This window comes from Tasmannia lanceolata, unplaced genomic scaffold (assembly GCF_043159265.1).
Source record: "Tasmannia lanceolata isolate RefF3 unplaced genomic scaffold, GAP_Taslan_0.1 ptg000023l, whole genome shotgun sequence".
Taxonomy (NCBI): Eukaryota; Viridiplantae; Streptophyta; class Magnoliopsida; order Canellales; family Winteraceae; genus Tasmannia; species Tasmannia lanceolata.
The window spans coordinates 25,751,888-25,777,431 of record NW_027518700.1 but is presented as its reverse complement, the minus strand read 5'-3'; the positions used below and the strand labels follow the sequence as shown (position 1 = coordinate 25,777,431).

General features: G+C 40.9%; 1 pseudogene across 1 annotated transcript in view; it reads right to left on the bottom strand.

Moving 5' to 3' along the window:
- The window catches only part of LOC143856252 (protein yippee-like), a 58,353-nt pseudogene extending 37,746 nt beyond the window's left edge, over positions 1-20,607 (bottom strand). The window contains exons 1-2 of the transcript XR_013238138.1: positions 20,517-20,607; positions 20,249-20,421 (exon numbers count right to left, since the gene is read on the bottom strand). The product of XR_013238138.1 is annotated as a protein yippee-like (transcript). The remainder of the gene's footprint in view (positions 1-20,248; positions 20,422-20,516) is intronic.
- Between the last annotated feature and the right edge of the window lie 4,937 nt (positions 20,608-25,544).

Here is a 25,544-nt window from a genome sequence, read left to right as displayed (position 1 = left end):
TGCCCTTTATTTTGAATATAACTTGAACAAGGGATAGAACTAATTAGGCTAATCTCATTTGCCATAGCTTTTCAAATAGAAAAATTCGAAAACACCAATTCACCCCATCTTGGTTGTTGCCCTTTGGGATTTCACTTTCCAAGCATGATTTTAAATTTTGGCCGAAAAGACATGAAATGACCAAAATATTTCGGTTTCGGCCACGGGCAAAATAAAATTTACATTAAGTCGTTTTTTTACAAGATTCCGGCAAAATTTCGTTGAAATGTCGCCGAAATTTCGGTTGAAAATTCATTTTTAGCCATACATCCACTGAAATTTTAAAAATCTCCACCGAAATTTATGAAATTTCCAACGGAATAGCCGAAATTTCCCCCGAAATCGTCCAATTCACACCGAAATTTTAGACAATTCAATCAAACTTAGAAAAAGGAAATCATTATCATAATTTTTACATGATTTCGGCAGAAACCAAAATATTTCAATTTTGGCCACCACTGAAACCGACACCGAAACCAAAATTTAAAACCTTGTTTGCAAGTTTATGACCAGATTGGAATGCTTAGATGGATGTGCGGCCACACAAGGTTAGATCGAATTAATGAAGACATCCGAAAAAAGGTGGGGGTGGCACCAATTGAGGAGAAGATTAGAGACACCGCTTAAGATGGTTTGGGCATATCCAACGTAGGCCTTTGGATGCTCCAGTGAGAAGAAGTGACTCGTGCAAAGTTGATGGAGTAAAAAGAGGTAGGGGGGCAGACCGAAAACAACTTGGGTAGAAACAGTGAGGAAAGACTTGAGGGCTAGGAACATAACAGAGAACATGACCTTGGATAGAATAGAATAGAAGAAAATGATCCATGTAGACGAACCTAACTAGTGTCAAGATTAGACTTAGTCAATTTGAGCAGGGTAGATCCTTTCATTTTCTTCATGAAAATTTTCTAAACGATTCATTAGCCAACCCCAACTAGTTTGGGACAAAGACTTAGTTGAGTTGAGTTAAGTTGAGTTGAGTTTGCAAGTTTATGACCCTCGTCTATATGGGAACAAGTTTTGGTTGCTTCTAAAACAGAATGATACAATCAATTTGTGAAGTGATATACAACATACCATTTCAAGAAGAGAACACCATCCATTTCATTTTACTAGCTTTTACGGTCCCTATCTTTTCCTTTTTTAACATTTGATTATTGAGAAACATATCAAGAGTCTCTAAAGAGAAGTCAACACTAAGCACCAACATTGTGAAGCTCCTACTTAATAAGAAACCTTACCTGCAATATGCAGCCTTGAAGAGAGGAGTTCCTCAATGATTTGCCGATTATCCATGGAGAGGCAATTAGAGGCGAATATGTAGAGTTCAAGAAAATATCAGTCCCACTCCTCTTTCAGTATCTTTATAACAAATAGATTGTTTATGGGACAAAGAATCCGTGGAACAAAATAGGATGAGCTACACTGATCCAAGGAGATACCAGAACAACCTCAGACTCAAAATCTGAACCTACTCTACATCGGATTGAAGCGTGGAAGAAATAAAAGAACTTATCTGGACGAATACAAGGCTTTGTTCCCTTGATTCCATACTCACTAGTCAATTTTTAAAAAGATTACTCGCACATCCTTTAATCTGGATATGAACCTTTCTTTCAAAATTGTAGGAAAACCTCAAGTTGTGTTCGCCAATGGTTAGCCTATGAGGAAAACCCAGAGGATCAATGTACTGCTACGCAAAAAGGAGTGTCTAATTCAGCGCAAATTAGCATGCCTTTCAAACCAAAAGTAGAGAAGAAATATGACTTTTGAAGGAAGTTTCAAAAATCTTGGTATTTTTTTTAATTCTTTGAATATTTTTATTTTAGAAATCGCTTATTCTAAAATAAGGAGAAATTTTTGAAATCAATAAAATTTTTATGTTGAATTGAGAAAGTTTAAGTTGGTGAAAGAAGGTTTAAGACTGTTTTATAGTTTATAACTAAAAAAAAATTAGGATAAAAAGTTCATTTTGAGAAGAGATTTGAGTTAAATTATTTCGTCCAAGTAGTTGTTCATTTTGGTTTTGAATGGCTAGATCATAGAATTGTGAATTTCCTGCTACACCAAATCTGGTATTAGAGTAACTTAATTCTGACATTATTTGGTATAAGAGCAAATTCAATCCCAGGATCTGTTTCTAGTTGCCATGGCTGCGAGTTAGCTAGGTCCTAGGAATCAAGTTGCATGCAGCAAGAGAAAATATCAACCAATGCTTCAACACAATTCATGCCTTGACAAGGCAAGTATAGTCTTTAACAAGATGTGGATTGGGTAATGCAGGGGTTCTAACTCTTTTGTTGAGGATGGGCATGTCTAAAAGGATTCCAACAATCAATCGAAAGGTAATTAAGGTGGACATTAGCCCCCAACCCAACCATGAGGCAGCAATAGGGATCTGAATTGGAGAAATTAGCATGGTGGACGTCATGGAATCAAAGTCAACATCGGAAGTAAAAGATACAAGCTTCAACAAAAAATGAAGAGTTCAACTTCACCCAAAATGCTACTAAAGATGAACCAAATTATTAAAAAAAAATCAGAAGGCCTCTATGATCCACATTGAGTATCTCAAAGATGAGGCAATTGATTTGGTGTTTTATGGAGAGTTTATTTTAATGAATATTATGATTAGGTATCTAGCTGACCCCAACTAGTTTGATTAAATATTATGAATATTATTGATATGGTGTTTTATGGGGAGTTTGATTTCCATGTACAAACCTAACTAGTGTCAGGATTAGACTTAGTCAATTTGAACTGGGTAGATCCGTTCACTTTCTTCATGAAAAATTTCTAAAGGATTCATTAGCCGACCCCAACTAGTTTGGGACAAAGGCTTAGTTGAGTTGAGCTGAGTATGATTAAGTATCTAGCACCATCTTGAAGCACAGGCATCAGTGGATGTTAACTTAACTGTTGTCTATGGACCACCGCATGCTCGTGAACGTAATGCTCTGTGGCCTGAACTTCTAAGCATTAGAAAAGGATGGCCGGGAACGTGGATAATCTACGGGGATTTTAACACCATTCGATACCCACATGAAAAGAGCCCCTCCAGCAACATCACAATGAGTATGCACAATCTGTCCGACTTAATTCATAACTGCGAGCTCGTGGATTTAACTTTGGAAAGCGCTAGACATACTTGGTCGAAGAATCAAGAACGATTGGTTCAATCTCGTATCGACAGAATCTTGATATCCAAAGAGTGGGACGAGTCGTTCCGAAATATATCACAGCCTGCTCTTCCAAAACCCATCTCGGACCATAAACCTCTGCTGCTGGAATTGGGTGAGGACGAAGACAGACCCCGTCCATTTAAAATGGACATGACCCTGTGCGAGAATCCGAGCTTTGATGCAAAAATCAAAGACATGGTGGGGACTGGCAAAATACGAGGGTTGGATTGGTCATGTCTTCGGACGGAAGTTGAAGGCCATAAAGCTCAAGATCAAAGAATGGGCGGTGAAGGAACGAAGCAAGAGGGATTTTCAAAAGGAGGAACTCTTATTGGAATTGCAAAATATCCAAACCAGGGAGAAAGACAGACCACTGACAGATGGCGAGCTACAACAAAGGGCGGAAATAATGGAGAACGATGAAATCCTAAGAAGGGAGGAAATTAGCAGGAGGCAAAAATCAAGGGCAGTATGGCTATCGGCGGGTGACAAGAACACCAAATTCTTTCACAAGATGGCAAGCGCCCAGAGGCAGATCAATGAGATAAAGTGTCTACAAATAAATAAGGTGTTGGTGGAGGACAAAAATCGCATTATAAATTCCATCGTCGGCTTCTACAACAGACTATAGTCCTCCACATCAATTGCGGCCAAAGTTAGGAGATTTACCTTTCGATAGAATCACGGAGCAGAAAAAGGAATGGTTGGAGAGGGAATTCCCAATGGAAGAGATAGAAGGGGCTCTACACTCGCTGAAAAAAGATAAGGCGCCTGGACCAGATGGCTTCCTGATGGTGTTTTACACCCGGTACTGGGAGCTGATCAAGGCGGAAGTATTGCAATTCTTCAGAGAATTTCATGAAAACGGTATTCTGAATAAGGGAATGAATACTAATTTCCTCACCCTTATACCAAAAAAAGAAGGGGCTGTGGAGCTCAAAGACTTCCGCCCAATATGCCTTATCCACAGCTTATATAAACTTCTTGCAAAGGTTCTAGAACGAAGAATCAGTACTGTCATGGGTGACATTATCTCAAAGTTTCAGGGTGCCTTCGTGAACAACAGACAGATTCTTGATGGTGTGCTAATTGCCAACGCGGTGCTCAACTCAATGAAGTGGGAAGGAGAGAATGGCATCATAGCAAGAGTGGACCTTGAAAAGGCGTATGAGGACCATGTCGAGTGGGGAGCACTGAACTTCATATTGGAAAGGATGGGTTTTGGGGAAAAATGGAGAAAGTGGATCAATGCATGCATCTCCACGGCATCCTTCTCAATACTAATCAATGGCTCCCCTCACGGTTTTTTCAGCAGCACTCGAGGCCTTAGGCAAGGAGACCTGCTCTCCCCTTACCTATTCATCGTCGTCGTTGAAGCCCTCAGTCAACTCATCTCTAAGGCTGAATCAAAAGGTTTTCTTCACAGACTGAAGCCGAGCAAGAATTCAAAGCCTATATCAGTATATCACACCTCCAATTCACAGACGATACGGTCGTATTTCTTAAAGGAGTGCAGAATATACTTAACCTAAAGAGGATCTTCTGCTAGTTCGAGATGATTTCCGGTCTGAAAATAAATTTCTCTAAGAGCAACATTGCCGGGATAAACTTAGACTCTGAAGCGGTGGGATCGCATGCCGATATTCTCGGTTGCACAGTTAGTCAACTTCCTATCACGTATCTCGGTCTACCTCTGGGTTTTCAGATACCAAAAACTGCTCCTTGGGATACAGTCATCGAAAGAGTCGAAAGAAAGCTTGCCACTTAAAAAAAAACATACTTGTCCTTTGGCAGAAGAGTATTGCTCATCAAAGCTGCTCTATCTAACATGCCAGTATACTACATGATACTACATGTCACTGTTCAAAATCACTGCCAAAGTAGCTTCAAGAACTGAGAAGATTCAAAGAGACTTCTTGTGGGAGGGCAGAGAAACCGGAAAGAAGAGACTCAAACGCCTCCTAAAGTGGAAGACTGTATGTAAGACAGAGCCTTGGGGTGGTTTGGGCATCAGAAAAATACGCCTAAGAAACATATCGCTTCTTGGTAAATGGCTATGGAGATTCGAGGTCGAAAAGGACGCATTATGGCATGACCTTGTGGACGATAAATACGGCAGGGCTTGGGGAAATTGGGAATGTGGTGCACCACCTGGGAGGAAGGGATCTGGGGCGTGGCGATCCATTCATCTGGTTTGGGAACGTTTCAAACAATTGGTTAGATTCAAGGCAGGACGTGGGGTGGAGGTTAGATTCTGGGTGGATTTGTGGTGCGGGGATTCAAGCCTAAGCACCTCCTTTTCAGATTTATTCCGTTTGGCCGTCAATCAAGAAGCAAAAAACTCAAATTACTTGGTTCGGAGTAAGGATGCCGGAAAGATTTTTGGGACATCCGTCTAAGACAGGATATGAAGGACGAGGAAGTTAACTCTTTTGTGGAGCTTCTAAATACTCTATCCACCACTGTTATCACTAAATTATGGTTTGTAGATCGGATGATTGATAGAGATCTTATAAATCACAAAGATTATCAATATTAAAAAGATCACAAGTAGTAAAAGATCTCAATTAACTAGATGAAAATTCAATGAATACAGTTAGGAACTAAACTGATTAAGAAAAAACAAAAAGGAAGCTAATCAGAAAACGTAGCTTTTGGTGATTGGGAATTGGATCGGATGTTAACCGGAGAAAAATGGATCTTTTCCACCAGAAGGAAGTTCTCTACTAATTTACTTTCTCTTCCCCTCAAATGAGCGGGAGAGTCCTCTTTTTAAAAGGGGATCATATATCTTACCTCAGTATATGGTCCATGTGTCACTCTTTAATTGGTCTGGAGCTAACTGAATCATATTCGGTATATGTGCTGGTTGAAGCTTACTGTCTTTGTCAAGTGATCGTGAGATCCGATCTCTAACGACTTTGGCTGATGTGGCTAAAAGGAATCATGAGGTTTGTTATTAAAGGAAAATGAAAGGCGATCTAACATAGTCCGTCGGATCATTCTTCGCCACGTGTCCAGATCATGAAGGACAAGACCGATTTTACCCCTAACATATTGCCCCCCTACTTAAGTAATTATAAAAAGGGAAGTCAGAGTATTGGGATCTTTGGGAATTCGGAACCGATTGTCTCTCTCGGAGGATCTTCACTTGTATCAATGAAGAATCCGAGTCTTTTATCGGAGAAGCTGAAAAGTTATCTAAATAAGTTCAGATAAGCTCAAGAATTAATAGTCTGCGGGTGAAATTATTATCCCTTTATGGGGATTCGAAACGCCGGCTGAAAGCACTTGATGGTGAGTACGGAACACCACTGTCATGATGAGGCGTTAGTCCCGTTGCATCTTCTGTGGTGCCACGTGTCAAATCAGTAATGGGTTCCAACGGGACGCGATGCTTTTCCAGCTGCCAAATCTTCTATTAAAGGATTGCAGCCCTTCTTTCTTATCAAACTCTCAGACTCTTTCTTTTCACTTTTCCGGTGTAAATTTCTTACTTCATTTTTTCCTCTTTTTGAGAAACTCCCATGGACTCTCATTCATCTGTTCGAGGTAGACAGGTTGGGGCCCCAATTATTGAACTAAGTTCAAGAGGAGGGAGCGAGGAGACACAATGAAGACCCGGTCCGGAACCAGTGGCGAGGAGAACAAGAAGAAGAAAAGGGGGAAAGGAAGAAGCAGAAGCTTCCAGCCGGCCTTCTCCTCTCCCATCCATAGAGGTGGAGAGGAATGTGCTGAGGCATTTTGTGGAGGGTATCAACTTTTCCTTAAAGAGATGCTTCTTCTTTCTTTCCTTTTCTATCATCTTTCTTTTCATATTTGAGCTTTTTAGCACTCATTCATTTTCTTTCTTGCAAGGAGAGCTTCGCCACAAAGTTGTTGTTTCTCGCCTCTTGGAGTTCGGCAATGAGGTTTATAGCCTTAAGGCAAAAATCATCAAGCTGGAGAAGGAGGCAGAGGAGAGAGAGAGAGAGAGAGAGAGAGAGAGAGAGAGAGAGGAGTCCTTGGCGGGCCATCTAGAGGCCAAAGATGATTTGATCGAGGCCCTTAGGCTTCGAACCGACGAGGATAATGGAGATTCGTCCAAGGACGATCATCGGAGGGCTTCCTCCGATGACTGAGCTTTCCTGGTTTTTCCAGCGAAAGCCTCCGGACTCTGACCGTCGATCCATAGTTCCTCCCGCCTACCTGGAGTAGGATGGGTGGCGGAAGGTGACTCGGGCGAGTGGGCGCCTATCTTTCTGTAAGCAAGGGAGCCTTTCTTTTCGTCGGTCAAGTCTTGTCTGGTGTACATGCCTTATACCAGATCAGGAGCTTTCTTTTTCCTTTTATCCATAGGTTTTTAGTTCGGAGCAATGGATGTTATGTAATCAGCCGTGAATGGCTTTTTTCTTGTAATTCCTCTTTTATTAGTGAAAAATAGAAGTTTTCATATTATTGTAAGAGTCACTTGCCCCCCTGCTATTAGTAGTTTTCATGGTTGTGAATGCATCGGTTCCGATACTTTTATTCATGTAACACTTTTCTATAATATTTTATATTTGTAATAATCAATCTTCATTGAAGGCAGTAGTGTTATTTCGCAAGGTAACAGCATCAGGGTAATCATAGCTCTTGTAAAAGGATATCAAATATCTCAATTTCTGGAATCATCCCGAGAGTGCCACGTGTAATAGATTCCGTATTTTAATGCGACGGAACGTTTCCCACGTGCGGACGCAAGAAAATCATTAATGTAAACCCTAAACCTTGCCCTTTTAGTTTCCATATCCTTTTTTTGAGAAAAACTGGGAGTTTCTACGAATCTTTTTCGGCGAGCTTCTCTTGGAGGTTTTCCGGCAACTTTTACAGAAATTTCCGGTGAGTCTTTAACTCTTCCTTCCTTTTTCAAATATCTTTTGTTCTACTTTCCAAGCTTTTCTTTCTAGTTTATATTAAAAGTTATTCTTTGAAAACAATGTATGATGCCACGGATTCACAAAATCAATCATTGGAGCCACCCTTTGAAAGAGAATCGGATTCATCTCCTATTAGGAGAATAGGGGATAAGAGTGAAGAGGAAGGGTCTTCCAAACCTCTCAAAAGTCCAGTAGTCGTTAGAGAGAGGAAAACTAGGGTTAGGTTGAATAGGTCTGATCCTTCCAGAACCCTTAGTATTAGATTGTCAAAGAAAAGTCCTGGTAATGCTTCTAGGATAACGGATATTGTCTCTCATCAAGAGGTGGATGCTGAACCCATTACTATCGGAGATTCGAGCGAAGAGGTGGATACTATTCCTCTGTCCAAGATGTTTCAGCATCGAGGAGATATGGGATCGAAGGAGGCAGAACTTTATTGTCCAAAGGAGGCTCGAGAATCAGTATGCACATTAAAAGAGTCATCTCTGAATATCCCAGAAGACTATCGGATTCCGAAGGAATATCGCATTCGAATCCCTTCGGTACATGAATACGTTTGCAAAAGCTCAAGGCCTGAAGAGGTTGCTTTCTATCTCGAAACTTTCAAAGTCGAAGTTCGGTTTCCCCTAGTAGGCTATTTGGTAGAAATGTTGACTTACTTATGATTGGCTCCGACCCAACTTTACCCCAATAGCTGAAGAAACATGCTCGCCTTTATAGCTAAAACACGGGGGAAAAAGCTTCAACTACATCCGGCAGTATTCAGAGCATGTTTCAAGTTGGGCCAATCCTGGAGGAACTTAAAGGGTTTGATCTTAGTCTTATTGCAGAAGAGGATTATGAGTTCCGTCAAATGGCAGAAGGTAGCCCAATTGACGTCAATGAATTTAAATTAGAGGAAACTCTAAGGAAATATAGATTATTTTTATTTAAGCATGAGTCGGGTAAGAGGAAATCTGGAAAGAAATCAAGACAGTTGGAAGAAAAGACATCCGATCATAGTGGTAATTTTTACAATCTAAACTAATCATTCTGTCTATGAATTTTTCCTTGTAAATCGTTATTTACTTTACTGTTATTATGTGCAACAATGGCTTCAAAGAAGAGAGTCGGGGCGGTTCAATCAGCTGATGATTTAATGAATCGAGCACTGGAACTTTCTGCTAAAGGAGAGTCCGGGCAATCCCATGCCCCTTCTCAAACTATCAGGAAGAAGAGACCTCCGACTCCTATTAAAGAATCTACAGCTAAGAAGACGAAGGTTTCAGGAAAATGTGGGAGCCTAAAAATTCCCGAGAATTCCCCAGTTAAGAATCAGAGTAAATTTGATGGGTGTGAGATGACTATGAAGGTGATGAGCCACTCACATCTTGAAGGGATAAAGGAAAAAATGAAAGGAGTTATATACTAGCCAAATTGGAAGATCGGGGAAGAAGATAATGGTGTTCAGAATCCCAGGGTCGGCGTTGAGATGAGGTTCGCTATTGCTCTTCCTAGAGAGAAAGCAGAATTAGAGGCTCTTTCCCCTCCATCCGCCACTGCTTATCATTATTTACATTGTGTGAGTATTCTATTCTTCAGTTACTTTTCTTGGTAAGCTGGGAGGGTGTCTTGATATTTACATGTTATGGGTGACAAGTTCAAAGTCTCACAGGGAAGGTAGTAGGCCAAATGTTCAAGTCTGGGGGAGGTGAATCTTTTACGAGAACGAGTTCAGAACTTGGAGAATTCACTGGCTGAGTACGAAAATGCAGCGAGCACGAACAAGACTGCGGTAGAATCTTATGAGTCGTTGAAAGCTGAAAAAGGCCAGAGAAGATGCAGAAAAAAGAGTTGGTCATCCTTCAAGTTTCTACTCACAAGAAAATTGAAGCGGCCGAAGAAAAGGCGGTGGATCAATTTCTTGAATCCGAGGAATACAGGCTCACAATTGCCTTGAGTTGTGTGCCTTTTGACCTCCGGGGATTTTTCGAATGCAGGAAGCAGGTGCTAAATATTGATCCGAACTTTGACGTTTCCAAGCTTCTTCATAAATCAGAAAAGAAAGTAGCCGAGCAGAAAGGTGAGACGGCTACCAAAGAAGTCAACGGGAACGGTGATGTAGAGGAGAAGGAAAAGGTGATTGAAGATGAGGATGCTGCGGAGGAAGTAAGGTGGGAGAAGATGACAACGAAGCCGATCATGGGAATGGTCAATAGGTGGTATTTCATAACTCTCCCTTTCTTTGTTTTGGTTTTGAACGATGTTAAACAATGGGTTGTGATTACACTTAAATCCCTCCAGAGGGGTAACTTTGGTCTGATGGTTATTAAACGGTAATGTCAATGCATGCAGTGGGATCAACTCCTGTGAAGGTTGATCTTTTTGAACTTATATTTCAATTTTGTTCCTTTTTGGAATGGAGAGATTGACTGCTTCAGTCTTACTTTTTACGCTATAAGAATTTCAATCTTTTAAGGCGAACGCCCGAACCATATATAGCGGGAGTCTGATCCGAAGTTCATTTGGAGGAGTTGGACTCAATTCCTTTTCCCTCTCGCTTTTTGGAGAAGGAATACCTCTACCATGCCTTAAAAGGCACGGTGTCCGGGTATTCCTTTTGTGTTTTCTAACACGTCAGCAGCCTATCCACACGAATGATCAGCTGGGAGTTGGCTTGCCCTCCTATCCTAAAAAGGATAAGGCCTTAAATTGGAGAGTGTACTACACTCCCTCTTCCCATCTTCAACTAGCTTAAAAGCTTAATTGAGTGGCTATGCCATATCTGATAGGCGAGGCACATCATGACGAAAACCGGAAAATTGATTGGAGAGAGACGGAACACGTTCTTTTATTACGAAATGGGAAACTTCCTGTAGGGGATACAAACACAAACACAACACAGAGACAAAGAGAATTTGTTTACAAAAAGAAATCCTAACAGAAGTAACTACTTACAAGTAGTATTTTTTCAAGTTCCCGATGTTCCAGCTTCAGGAACTAGGAGATCCGTCCAGATGTTCCAGTTGATATGCATCTGGTCTCAACATCCTGGCGACTCAACATGGTCCTTCCAAAGTGGGGGCGAGTTTTCCGTAGTTACGAGGATCTGAAACTTTCGCTCGTCGAAGGACCAGATCTCCTACTCGGAGAGATCGTTCTTTCATTCGGGAGTTGTAATATCTGGCGACTCGTTGCTAATAGGCAGCATTCCTTATCCTAGCCTTTTCCCTTTTTTCCTCCACAAGGTCAAGACTATTTCTCAGAAGCTCAGGATTCAGTAATTCATTGTACGCTTCTATTCGTGGCGAGGGAATTCTGATTTCTACCGGAATGACAGCTTCAACCCAGAACGTAAGGTTGAATGGGGACTCTCCAATGGCTGTCCGGGGAGTAGTTGGCTATGCCCATAGTACATTCGGGACTTCTTCTACCCAGGAAGATCCTGCATCTTCGAGTTGTTTCTTGAAGCTCTGTAGAAACGTCCTATTAGTCTACTTGGCCATTCTCTTGAGGATGGCCTACCAAAGAATATCTTTGCTCGATACCGAGCCTTTCGCAGAAGTTTTCAAAGTACTCGCTAGAAAATTGTGTCCCATTGTCCGTTACCAAGATCTGGGGAATTCCGAACTTGCAAATAATGTCATGATAGACAAACTTCTCTGTGGACTTTGAGTCGGCCTTGACCACCGCTTTTGCCTCTACCCATTTAGTACAATAGTCAATTGCTACATAAAACATCGTAAAACCTCTTTTGGATCGGTGAAACGGGCCAAGAAGGTCCATTCCCCACATTGCAAAAGGCACGGGACTGGAGACGGGCGTATACTTAGCAGAGGCTTGAGAGGTGCTTCATCGAACTTTTGGCAACTCTTGCATTTCTTCACAAACTCTTTTGAGTCTTCAATAAGAGTCAGCAAAAAATGACCATGCCTGAGGATCTTCTGCGCTAGGACAATGCCCCCCAAGTGGTCACCACAGATTCCTTCATGTACCACTCTTAAGGCATACTCCGTCTGAGGAGGTTTGACGCATTTTAAATAAGGCCACAAATAAGATCGTTTATAGAGGGTTTTGCCATCAAAGACATACTCGGCGACTTTGGTGATTAGGCGACGAGCTTCTTTCCGATCGTCTGGAGCTAGGTCGTCCCTTAGGTGTTTCAATATGGGGTCCAACCAACTTGGTTCGAACTCAATTTCTAAAACTTCATCACGATCTATATTCGGTTGCTTCAGAATTTCAATATAAACAACTCCAACATCAGTAGTATCCGAAGCAGCCATTTTAGAGAGAGCATCGGCTCTGGCATTCATAGTTCTTGGAATCCGTACCACTTCTATCACTCGGAATTGTTTTAACTTTTCCCTCACTCTTTCTAGATACTTCAGCATTCTTAGCTCTTTTGCTTCATAATGCCCATTTACTCGCCCTACTACCAACTAAGAATCACTATGGAGTCTTAAGCATTCAGCATTCATTTCTATTGACAGGTGAAGTCCTGACAAAAGAGCTTTGTACTCAGCTTCATTGTTAGAAGCTTTGAACTCTAGCTTAATCGCATATTCCACAAGGAAACTGTTGGGACCGACCAATACTATGCCAGCACCACATCCTCCTGCATTAACAGCGCCGTCCACGTACAACATCCACGGATTCCTGGAAGGGATTTTCAAGGAAATTGGATTTTCATGCTTACTCCCAAGGTGATCTCCTGCCCCCTTCCCCCCGCCCCCCCTTCCCCGAGTCTTGCGTTGGTGCTGACCATTCCACAATAAAGTCGGCCAAGACATGCGGCTTGATGGATGGTTTTAGGCGCACTTGGATGTCAAATCCCCCCAATTCGACCGCCCAACTGATAAGCCGGCCGGAGGTGTCTGGCTTTTGAAGAATCTTCCGGAGAGGTTGATCCGTGAGGAGGATTATGGAGTGTGCTTGAAAGTAGGGTCTGAGCTTTCAAGCAGCAATTACGAGAGCATAAACAATTTTTTTTATATTCTGATAGCTTGTTTCAGCATCATGAAGTATTCTACTCACATAGTAGATCGGTCGTTCGTGCTTTTCTTTTTCACTGACCAATACTGCACTGACCACTGCCAGGGTGACTGCTAAGTACAAGTATAATTCCTCTCCTGGAGTTGGCTTCGTCAACAATGGAGACTGGAGATACAACTTCAACTGTTCAAATGAAGCTTGACATTCATCGGTCCAGGAAAAATCTTTTACAATCCTGAGGGTTTTGAAGAAGGGAAGACATTTCTCAGCTGATTTTGACATAAAGCGGCTCAAAGCCACTATTCTTCCAGTGAGGCGCTGAACTTCCACTATATTCTTTGGTGGAGCTATGTCTAATATGGCTATGATCTTTTCCAGGTTAGCCCCAATTCCTCTATGGCTCACCATAAACCCTAGGAACTTCCCAGATGTAACCCCAATGCACATTTTGCCGGATTTAGCTTCATTCGATGCTTTCGGAGAACCGAAAAGGTTTCTTCAAGATCAGAAATATTGTTTTGTGTCAGCAAGCTTTTCACCAGCATGTCATCTACATATACCTCAATATTGCGACCAATTTGGTTTTCGAATATTCTATTGACCAATCGTTGGTAGGTAGCTCCTGCATTCTTCAGGCCGAATGGCATTACTCTGTAACAGAACAATCCATGTTCTGTGATGAAGGAGGTCTTTGGAATGTCAGGAGCATACATTTGTATCTGGTTATAACCGGAGAATGCATCAATGAAACTTAATAACGGATGACCAGAAGTGGCATCGATCAATGTGTTTATTTTTGGAAGGGGTAAATGGTCCTTCGGGCAAGCTCGTTTGAGGTCGGTATAATCAATACCAATTCTCCATTTGCCATTTGTTTTTTTTACGATGACTACATTAGCGAGCAATTCCGGGTAATGAATTTCTTTGATGAAATTAGCTTTCAAGAGCTTATCCACTTCTTCCTTGATATGGGTTTGCCTTTCCGGGGCAAAATTTCTCTTCTTCTGTTTAACTGGCTTGAACGAGGTGTCCACATTTAACTTATGGACGATTACCTCGGGAGACATTACAGGCATATCAAATGCCAACCATGCAAAGACATCCGCATTAGCTTGAAGGAAATCAATCAAGTCAGTTTTGATCTTACCCGAAAGTAAGGAGCCGATCTGGACGGTTTTTTCCTCGTCAACTTCAAACAACGGTATTTTGCTGAGTTCTTCTATCTCGAGTCTGTCGAGTAAATATGAAAAGCCTCCTTTGGTTTGTTGATGCCTTTCAAACTGCCGTAATAGCAAGATCAGGCCTGATCCTGGTCACCACATATAATGTCGATACCGTGAGGGGTGGGGAATTTCATTTTCAAATGAGGTGTGGAAACAACTGCTTGGAGTTCATTCAACGCAGGTCGTCCAATGATTGCATTATAGGTGGAGGGTACTTGGACCACAAGGAAGGTCTGCATAAGTGTTCTCTGACACATATCGGTACAGAGGGTTACCGGGAGATCTATCTGTCCGTCTATTTTCACAGAAGCACCCGAAAATCCGTAGACGGACCATTCAACCGGAGTTAGGCGATCCACACCGATTCCCATTTGACCAAATGCCTTATAATGAAGAATGTTTACCGAACTCCCGGTGTCTACCAAGATTTTGCTAACGTTAAAATTGGCAACGACCAGACGAATCACCACTGCATCGTCATGCGGCACCGTGACTCCCTTATAGTCTGCATCAGTGAAGGTGATGACCTGATCAGCATTCTCTCCATCCGGCTTCAATTTTTTGGCTGGAGCTTCCAAAGAGTTTATTCTTGTCAGATAAGCTTTTCTTCCTGCAATCGTGGGGCCACCAGCTGCTGGTCCTCCAAAGATAATATCAATGTTTCCAGCTATTTGGTGATGATTGTTAAAGTCTGTACCCTCACGAACTCTGTCGGAATCTCTATGATAAGAGGGGGATCCTTGACGACTAGACGAACGATGTCTGGAGACAGATCGTCGACGGTCAGGCGAACGATGTCTAGAAGCAGATCTTCGGATTTCTGATCTTGGCCGGGGACGATCGTTATTAGGTGGGTTTCAAACATAACAGTGCAACTGTCCTCCTGCGACCAGTCTTTCAATTTCCTCCTCAAGGTAAAAACATCCGTCTGTTGTATGTCCTCGGTCCTCATGATAATGACAATATTTCTGACTCTTCTGATTCTTACTCGTCAGCTTCATTTTCTTGGGTCATTGAATCAGTCCCTGATCCCTTATCTCATACAAAATGTTAGAGACCGTTGTATTAAGAGGAGTGTAAAAGTTTTCGAAGGAAGGGATCAACCCTCGGTTCCCATCTTTATCTTCAAGTCTTGGTGGCCGATTCGGTCTGCTGGCCTGACGATTCTCTTCCTTCGGTTTGTCTTGCGATTTTTGAGGATCGGGATTCTTGTCAAATTCCAACGATTCTTCAGCATCAACGAACCTGTCCGTCCTCGTCATAAGGTCTTGTAGAGTGCATGGAGGTTCGACATGAAGTGAAAGCTTCAGATCTCGATTGTGAGTGGCGAATTTCAAAGTGGCGATTGCAATATCAAGATCAAAATTGGTAATCTGCACTACCAGAGCGTTGAAGCGACTCATAAAACTCAGTAGAGTTTCCTCTTTTGGTTGTCGCAATGCAATCAAAGCATCAGCTGGTCTGTGTCGGGGCCGGTTGTTTGCAAAGTAGGAAGCGAATTGCTTCCTAATTCATGAAACGATCTAATTGAATTAGGCTTTAGACTAGAATACCATGTGCTGGCATTTCCTTTAAGGAGGGAGGAGAAGGCCTTGCACATGAAGGCGTCTGAAGCACCTCGAAGATACATTACCCTCTATAGGTCTTAAGGAATTCCAACGGATCGGCAGTTCCATCATAAGACGTGAAACGAGCTAGATCAAACGTTAGATCCACATGGGCAAACATTACCTCTGGTGTGAATGGTGAAATTGCTTCTTTCTCCCATTCGTCGAGTAGATCTATATTATAGGGAGCTTTCAACTCTTGACGCACCTCTCGGATGTGACTTTGGAGCGTGGCAATCTGGTCAAAGTTCGGATCGATGGCTGAAATTGGCAAATCTGTTGCGATCTGTCGATCTGTAGTAGCAAGCGCATGATCTCAGGGCTCGGCGGGAAATCGACGTCTCTGCTGCATGTTTCGGCGATAATCCGGCGGATCTACATTGTAATTAGTCCGTATCGGACTAGTGATGGAGACAGAGGCCGCACGCTCTCTACTGCGTCTTCTATGAGGATGGCGATCTTCCTGAAAATCTTCGTTGTCATCTAGATCTATTTTCGATGGAGATCGATTAACCAGAACTTGAGCTTCTTTCGGAATATCTTGCAAGGGCAGTAATCGACGAAGGATCTCTGAGACTTGGCGGGAGAGATCATTATACATTTCTCTAGTCGGAAGATCGTTCTCTAGATTAGATCCGGCCGGAGATTCTTCTGTTTGAGGAAGGTACTGCTTTTCCAGTTGAGGAGAGTGAATGTTGCTTCTAGAACCTTGATTAGCTTGTTCTCGTAATCATCTTATCAGTTTGTTTTGAATTAGGTTTCTTCATTACTGGAGATCTCTCTGGAAAATGATGAGGTCCAATGGATGGCGCCAAAATGTTATCACTAAATTATGGCCTGTAGATCTGATGATTGATAGATATCTTACAAATCACAAAGATTATCAATATTACAAAGATCACAAGTAGTAAAAGATCTCAATTAACTAGATGAAAATTCAATGAATACATTTAAGAACTAAACTGATTAAGAAATAACAAAAAGGAAGCTAATCAGAAAACGTAGCTTTTGGTGATCGAAAATTGGATAGGATGCTAACCGAAGAAAATGAAACTTTTCCACCAGAAGGAAATTCTCTACTGATTTACTTTCTCTTCCCCTCAAAAGAGCGGGAGAGTCCTCTTTTCAAAAGGGGATCATACATCTTACCTCAGTATATGGTCCATGTGTCACTCTTTAATTGGTATGGAGCTAACTGAATCATATTCAGTATATGTGCTGGTTGAAGCTTACGATCTTTGTCAAGTGATCGTGAGATCCGATCTCTAACGACTTTGGCTGACATGGCTAAAGGAATCATGAGGTTTGTTATTAAGAGAAAATGAAAGGTGATATAACACAGTCCGTTGGATCATTCTTCGCCACATATCCAGATCATGAAGGACGAGACCGATTTTACCCCTAACAATCACCCACCTCTTGCCATACCTAGTAGGTCAATGGATCTAGACACCGGACACGCTGGGGGGCTTCTCGGTTAGCAGTTTTTTCTACAAACTAAGCGACGGTAGTAGACCTAACTCAAGTAGGAAAAGCTTATGGTGACCTTCAATTCCTCCAAGAATAGCGGCTTTCGTATGGACAGTTTCTTACAGATGCATTAACACATGTGATCGACTGCAAAAGATATGCATCAGATTGGCAAACTAGTGCATGCTTTGTCGCCAAACTATCGCTACTTTGGATCACATTCTACTGCTATGTCCGTACTCTTTCCTATATAGATGGGAATGTTCAATTTTTTTGGTATGGATTGGGTCCTACACAAGAGCGTATCAAGGACGGTAATTCACTGTGCAGGTGCCGTCCACGGCTGCAATGGTGATGAAATGTTGTCGGCCATCCCGTATGCCGTGACTTGGTTCTTATGGGATGAAAGGAACAATAGGATTTTAATAATAAAGCGAGGACAGCCCGGGACCTTCGCTTGGCCATCAAGATTGCCATTATATAGTGGGCTTCTTCTAAGAAGGGTGGGGGTTCCATATGCAGTCCAACATGTCTTGCGGAATGGCATCACCGTTATGAGGGAGAGGCGACTCAAGGTCAAAATCACGCCCTGTTGGGTGGCTCCCCCAAATGGATGGCTCAAATTGAATTTCGATGGAAGTTCACGAGGCAACACGGGTTTAGCATGGATCGGAGGTGCTATTCACGATGACTCCGGCAGCATGGTAATGAGCTACTCAGGTCCTAAAGGAACATGCGATGCGAACGAGGCTGAGGCAAAAGCTTCACTCTTTGGACTAAGGTGGTTCAAACAGAACAATTTGGGACCACTAATAGTGGAGGGGGATTCCTCTAACGTAATTGCTTGGGCAAAGAACCAGTGCGTAGGCTCTTGGAGACTGGCCGGAATCATAGATGAGATCCGAGATACTATACGGACCATTAAGCCTCAACGTTCACATATGAGGCGCTGGGCCAACTCCCTGGCGGATAGTTTGGCGAAGGAAGGGGTATCACGGAGATGCCAGTCATGGTGAACGACCCCTCTCTGCCGGTGATATAATATTGTCATTCTGTTGGGCATCGGTCCATATGTTTTGTAACCATCTTGGGGACATCTTGTCCCCATTGCATGTGCAGTTACAATATTGAATAAAAGCCACTTTTTAAAAGAATGAATATTATGATTAACAGGTGGATCTACAAGAAATTTCTAATTATCTAAATTATGGACACTGATGAATCTATTGTAGAGGATGAAGACTATGTTGATGGAAGGAGAGTTTCTCTATTAATTTAGTTGATGGCATTCAACATTGTCAATTGAGATTGCAATGGTTGAAACTGTTTACTAAAAGATTTTTGGACACATTCTTCACACGATCCTAAGAAATTCCATCAGGAAGATGATACGCACTTCTGGAAAATTTGTGAACAAGAACTATTAAAGTATATAGGTGGACAATTTGTGAGGTATACAATTCTACTTTAAATGCTCCATTTAATAAAAGGGGTTTCCTCAATATCTTTGTTCAAGACTAATAGAAGGGACTAACGTCTCATAGGAAGAACAAAATACAGTTTTATATCGATGTTTCATCGATCTTTATTTGCCTCAAGCTATCTTGGGTGTCTTTTGAAACAAGATGGAGAACCAAATCTATTGAAAGGGCTTCCTTGAGTGGCTTCCACTAAATCATAGTCCGGATCTTAACTTTTAATTATTATTATTATTTTTTTGTGAAATAGCAAAGAATATATTAATGAAAAAAATAATGGGGCACCCCGCGACCAATATGGTCTGTATAAAGGAGAAGGAAAATAAAATGAGGAGAATTTTTAATTATTATTATTTAAATAAAAGCTAAGTAAGCCCAACAAACCTTCTTTCCTATTAGATCCTTTCTAAAAAAACATTCAATGCTCTCTTGACTAAAGATTTAGAGATTACCCTTTCGAATTGCTCTAGTTTTGATTCGGATATCACTTTCAACAAAAGCCTGGCATAAAAAACTCATTATCGGATTCTACAAATAGCATATTGTTGTAGACGAAGCTATGCAAAATAATAAAGCAGAGCATTAAAGAAACTTTTGACTGACATGGGAAAGAGGGAAAACAAAATGGAGTGTCCGCAACAAAATTTACATTAAGTGATACAAGTCCAAATAGGCTTCTGATTAATTCTTGTTCTCGACTTAGGATTTCACCTCCCCACAAAATGTCAGACAAACATCAACATACACATAACTCAGTTACCCATCAAGAATGTGTACTAACCCAGACAGAAAATGTTGGTTATACAGTTTACAAACTGAACTCATCGCATAAAAATAGACACCGATAAGACCCCTTAACAAATCTTTCTCTTATCCAAAATTTGTTACATAATTGTACAAAGAACATGTTATCACCAATGGAACCTATGAGAAACAAAATACATAATAAAAAGAAACACTGCCTGATTACTAAATCAAAAAAAAATTGGAAAAATCAATTAATTGTGAGCAACTTTAATACAGGAGGACAAAACACAATGTACTTCTCCATTTATTAGAAATATGCGATGGGAAAAAGAATTGGGAATCCGTGTGATCAGACATCTATCAAGAACTTAAAAGAGAAATAAAACCCTAATGGGTTTTCATTAACCTCTTCACTCACACAAAATTCAATCAAACTGTGTGTAAAGCATCAATTAAAGATTTAAGTGAACAAAAGAATAAAGATCCAAATGGGTTCTCTTCTACTTACAAGATAAAGACATATCAAGCATGATGGAGTTTCAACTAAAGATAAAAATAACAGAAAGAAAGGATCCAGACAGGAATTACAACAGAAAGTAAAGTACTCAAAAGTAACAAATATAAAGATACCTTGGATAGGATATCTTCGTAAAGCGCAAGATGGGTTTGACAGTACTTGCAGGTATAGATCTTGCCATTGAGTTGGATCACAAAAAGCCGACCCATATCTCCCCTCTCTCTTTTTCTCAGGAGAAATGCACACACTTCTTTTGTTCTTGCCCTCAAAGGTACAACACCATTCTCTGTAAAGAGGGAAAAAATACAACAAGAAAAGAAAAGAACTAACAATGGTAATACAAGAGAAAGATAAACTAGGGTCGAAGAAATGGACTTTTACCAGAGCCTGCAAGAAACGTGGAGATGAAGACCACAGCAAAAGTGGGAGATGTATCAAATGGGCATTCCTCGAGCGTTATACCGGGGCCATAATATCTGCACTAGCGTTGTGTTGATAATGGCACTCCCAACTGTAATGAACGCTTTTCATCTTGATTCTGATGATCCAAACCGTCGATTAGATGGGCCACAGCCTAAATTGGTTGTGCCCCAAAAAAACATCTCCATAGGTTGGTGCAACTCGCGCGGGTCGGGTTCAGGTTGAGGCCAACCCAAACCCAACCCGAGCAACCATTTACCCAACCCGAACCCGACCCGAGTTCCAACCCGACGAGGTTTGACCCGACCCAACTCGAGATTTTAAGCTTAAAAAGTGTTTTTAAAAATTTCAGGTTGAACTCGGGTCGGGTTGCCCAAGCCCTCAACCCTAACCCGACTCAAACTCAACCTGGGTTGAGAAAACCCAACCCGAACCTGACTTGAACTCAACCCAACCAGAGTTTTTTCCGGGTTGAACCCGTCGGGTTCGGGTTGGGCCTGCCTGAGTTGCACCCCTAATACTAACCCTTTGATCTATAGAGGGTTTGGATCAATCCTCTAATATTCAGTCCCTCCATAGATCGAGAGGATGGATCAACCTACGGAAATGATTTTTGGGGCACAACCTGTTTAGCCTTTAACCCATCTAATGGACGGTTTGGATCATCTTATGGTGCGGACCATACTGTACATTTTAATAATGAGAGGAGTGCGATCATTAAAATACGGTAGCGGTGATATCATTTTTCCAATGATATAAGATATAAAAATGCAAGAAAGGTGAGGCCTACAAGCACACAGATGGGACCCTCTCCTGGAAAATGTACCAAGACTCGAGTGATTCATTGATTCGTCAAATCAACGAGACCTTGAAAGCTGCTTTTTCAATTGTCAGCGGTGGGATTTCTATTAATCAAAGAAGGTTTTTAGTGACAACGGCGGGAGTTTCTATCAATCAGAGAAGGTTTTTAGTGACAACACCCGGAGATGGCAAATGTGAGACTAGGAACAACAAATATTTTGATTTTCAAATGATGTTAAAAGTTTTTGAAGTCATTGTAGAGATTCCATTCTCACTACTATTAGGGTGCATTTGGATCGCCGGAATCGGTATCAAATTCCTATCCAATTCCAATTCCCTCCGTAACCGGATAATGATTCCAATTCTAGTGTTTGTGTAAGCGTCGGAATTTATCTAGGGAATCAATCGTGATTCCCATTCTAGCGTTTGGTACCATCAAGACTCCATACCCATGCCAGAATGGAATCAAATTTTCAATAATTATTTCATCATTCTAATGAAAGGTAAATAAAGTTCTACAAAATTTGGGAAGCCATTCTGGAAAAGGAGAAATTATATGGTGGCTGACCGTCAAGTCACGTGAAAGTGGTACAATGGAAGTACAATCCTTGATATTTGATCCAACAGCAGCCTCTTAAAAAGTGTGATGGTGTTGGAGGATCAAATATCAATGGTGATACCGATTTGACAGTACTTCACGGTCGGGCACCATATAAAAACTCCTGGAAAAGAATCAGCAAAAAATAGTAAATATTAACCAAACATGCGACTAATGGGGATCAATTCAACAAATTTTTTAATGGCTTGCACAGGCCCACAAACCACAAACGTTGCCAAATTATATATGTAAGATTGCAGTTCAACATGAAACCAGCAGACTACCAAACCCACTAACCCTTATTAGCATAGCACTCAAAGTAAGATTGTCTCTATTCAAAAACAAACTACATGTGCATGTTGCTCATACTGCAAATGGTGACCAATGTTATGAATCCACTTGCTCTCTGTGTAGTAAATAGGGAGAGACCCATAGCTGGGTTTCAACAAAGAATTAGAGAGACACTGCAAAAACTGAATGAAAAAAACCTAAGTTTCAAGAATAAAATTGAAAAACATAAGTTTCCCATTTGACAACTAATTGAAAAACATGAATTTCTTCCCTAAATTATGTTTACATGCGATCAAGAATACAATAAAACGAAATAAAATTTCAAAACCCACTTTATCTATCAACAAAATTTCTAAGAAAAACGAATTCAAATCAAGAACAAATAAAATTCTAAACCAAATTTCTAAGGATTCAGTCAAACTCATATGTGATTTGACGGAAAGAACAATGAAAAATCTAGACCTGGCAAACGGGCGGGCTGGGTTTGATCCAGCCCCTATAGGTCCGGGTCAAACGGACCGGGTCAAAATCACTTGGAAAATTTTACGGGTCACTAAGCTTGGACCCGCACCCGGCCGGGCCGGGTGGACCCGCGGATCACCTGGATTTTTTCATATTTTTTAAGATTTTTTTTGTTTGTACAGGGATTTGCTAGCCACTTTCGCCGATCATTTATGTTCACTGTTTGAGAGATTTGTCTTATTATCGACGTGGTACAAACTGCAAAGATTGGCAGAAGTACGATTTGTGAAAATTTGGCTAGCAATAAATAATAATCATGGGGTACTAAGTTTTAAATGAGAAATTACGGAAAAATTGTAGCAAAGTAGAAAAATTAAGAAAAAAAACCGAAAGAATGTACTAAGATATGACAATTACTGAAAAAACTATAAATAAAAAGAAAAAAATATAACAACTACGGAAAAAAGTCAAAAGTGACAAAATAAAAACCTTTTGCACTTCTCTACGGGCACCTGCGGGTCCACCCGGCCCGACCTAGTTTTGACGGGCCGAGTGGACCCGCAAGTCAATTTCAAATGGGTCAATGATTGGTGACCTGGACCTGTAATTTACGGGCGGGCCGGGTGGACCCGCGGGTCCGGGTCACTTTTTGCCAGGTCTAGAAAAATCCATAGAGAGAGAAAGAAACCCATTTGTGATTTGACCAAAGTACAGAGGATGAGAGAGAGACATATCTATGATGCGAATAAAAAACAGAGCATGAGAGAGAGACATCTCTGGGTTTCAACTAAAGAATAGAGGGGAGGGAGAGAGAGAGAGAGACATCTCTGGGTTTCAACTAAAAAAACGGGAGAGAGAGAGAGAGAGATTTGTGTCAATTTGCATAGAGAAGAAGGGGTGAGGAGGCGAGAGAGACGAGATGAGAGAGGTAAGTCAGAGAGAGAGAGAGAGAGAGAGAGAGAGAGAGAGAGAGGTATTTTTATAATTAGGAAATACCTAATAATAGAGTTAAAATCGATTTGAGATTTGACGCAACTTTTTTCACTGTTTCCCGGAATCAAAATACCACCCCCCCTTGGGTGGGTATCAAAAGACACCTAAAATTGCACCATTTATTCCGCCGGAGTAAGAAATCAATACTGAAATTCCACTAGGCAACCCAAGAGGGGGGGTGAATTGGGTGTCTTTAAAAAAATTTATCCTCTTTAAAAACTTTTGTAAGATTAGTTTCAAAATCTTAAATGAATATCCTCTCTTAGACCTTTTGTCAAACACTTGTTAGATGACTTTTAAAAACCCTAGTTGATTATTCTCTTTTTAATCTTTCTATGAAAATACATGGTGGTTGATTAAATATTGTAAATCTCACAACAAGGTAAATGAATTAGATGAATGGTTTCTTTTAGGCCTTTTATCAAACACTTGGTGGAAGGCTCATGCAAACTTAATTAACAAGATTAAATGGGCTAATTAGCAAGGTACCAGATAAGCAAGTTAATTACCATTGCTAACTACTCACTCAATTCTAAGTGTATAAATGCAAGCATAAATAAGAGTGAGGGTGAGAGATAAATACCACACAAGAGACGCGAAGATTTATAGTGGTTCGGTCTTAACCCCAAGACCTACTCCACTCTTCTCAAGTTTTGTCTCCTTGAGGAATCCACTATCTTCCAAGGAACTTAAATACGGTGTTCCTTTCGCCTTGTACAATTCGAGCGTCCAAGCTCCAAGGGTCTTAAATACGGCGCCCTTTGTTGCCAAGTTTACAATGAAGAAGAAGATTGGAGCACACTCGTTAGCCTCTTGAAGGCTTGATACAATGTAAAGCTCACAAGAGTCTCTCAAAGATAATTACAAAGATAAGCCTAGGTCTAATCCCTTTAGATATTCCCAAATTGAGGCACAAGGGTGTTTTCCACTCTCTAATATGTTTACAACAAGTTTAGGAATGAGAGAGATTGGTTCACATGCTTAGGGAACCCATATATATAGAGAAAACCCAAAACTAGCCGTTACAAGGGCATTTCTGTAATTCTAGGCAACTTCCCTACGGATCTATTTCATGGCATTTTTGACATTTTCCAGATTTCAGACTCGGTTTTGTAAAATTCATATCTCACTCGTTTCCCGTCAGATTTCGACGTTCTTATACTCGATTTGAATGAAAATGATGAGCGCTTTCTGTTAAAAATATTTTCAAAAATATTTAAAAATGTTTAGGATCAGTTATGATAGGATTTATGACCTGATCTCAAAATTCAAGTGCTAAGTGTGCCGATTTGAATCTTTTTCAATTCTAAGCTATCTATGGCACTAGGGCTTTGGTCCACGGGTCTTTTTCTTATATTCTAATATTATTTGGGACCTTATTAGTGACTTGATTATGTCTCAACAAGGGATACCTAAGTGGGATTAAATTATACAATCTAACACAAGACTCATTACTCACATCTTCAATTTTAAAGCTCATCTTCAAGTCTTGGTCTCTTGCATGGATCACTCCTTCAAGTTGTTGATCTCCAAGCTTTGGCCTTCATTGATATTTCTTTGTTTGTTCAATGCTTTGAGATGACTAATGTTGAGCTTCTCCTTGGTTGATCCTCAAAGGTATGATTGATCCTTTTTATGCTCTAGCTCATTTGACACGTGTTTGGTTCATCTTCAAGCATATGCCATCAATGGTGTGTGCTAGCATGGATTAACCTGTGAATTTCCTATCCATAGCACAACACTCAAGGCAAACAATTAGTCCATAAAAGACTAATCAATTTGCGTTTGTTAATCATCAAAATAAGGTGATTGAATGAACCCATGGGGAACCCTTGGGCTAACAA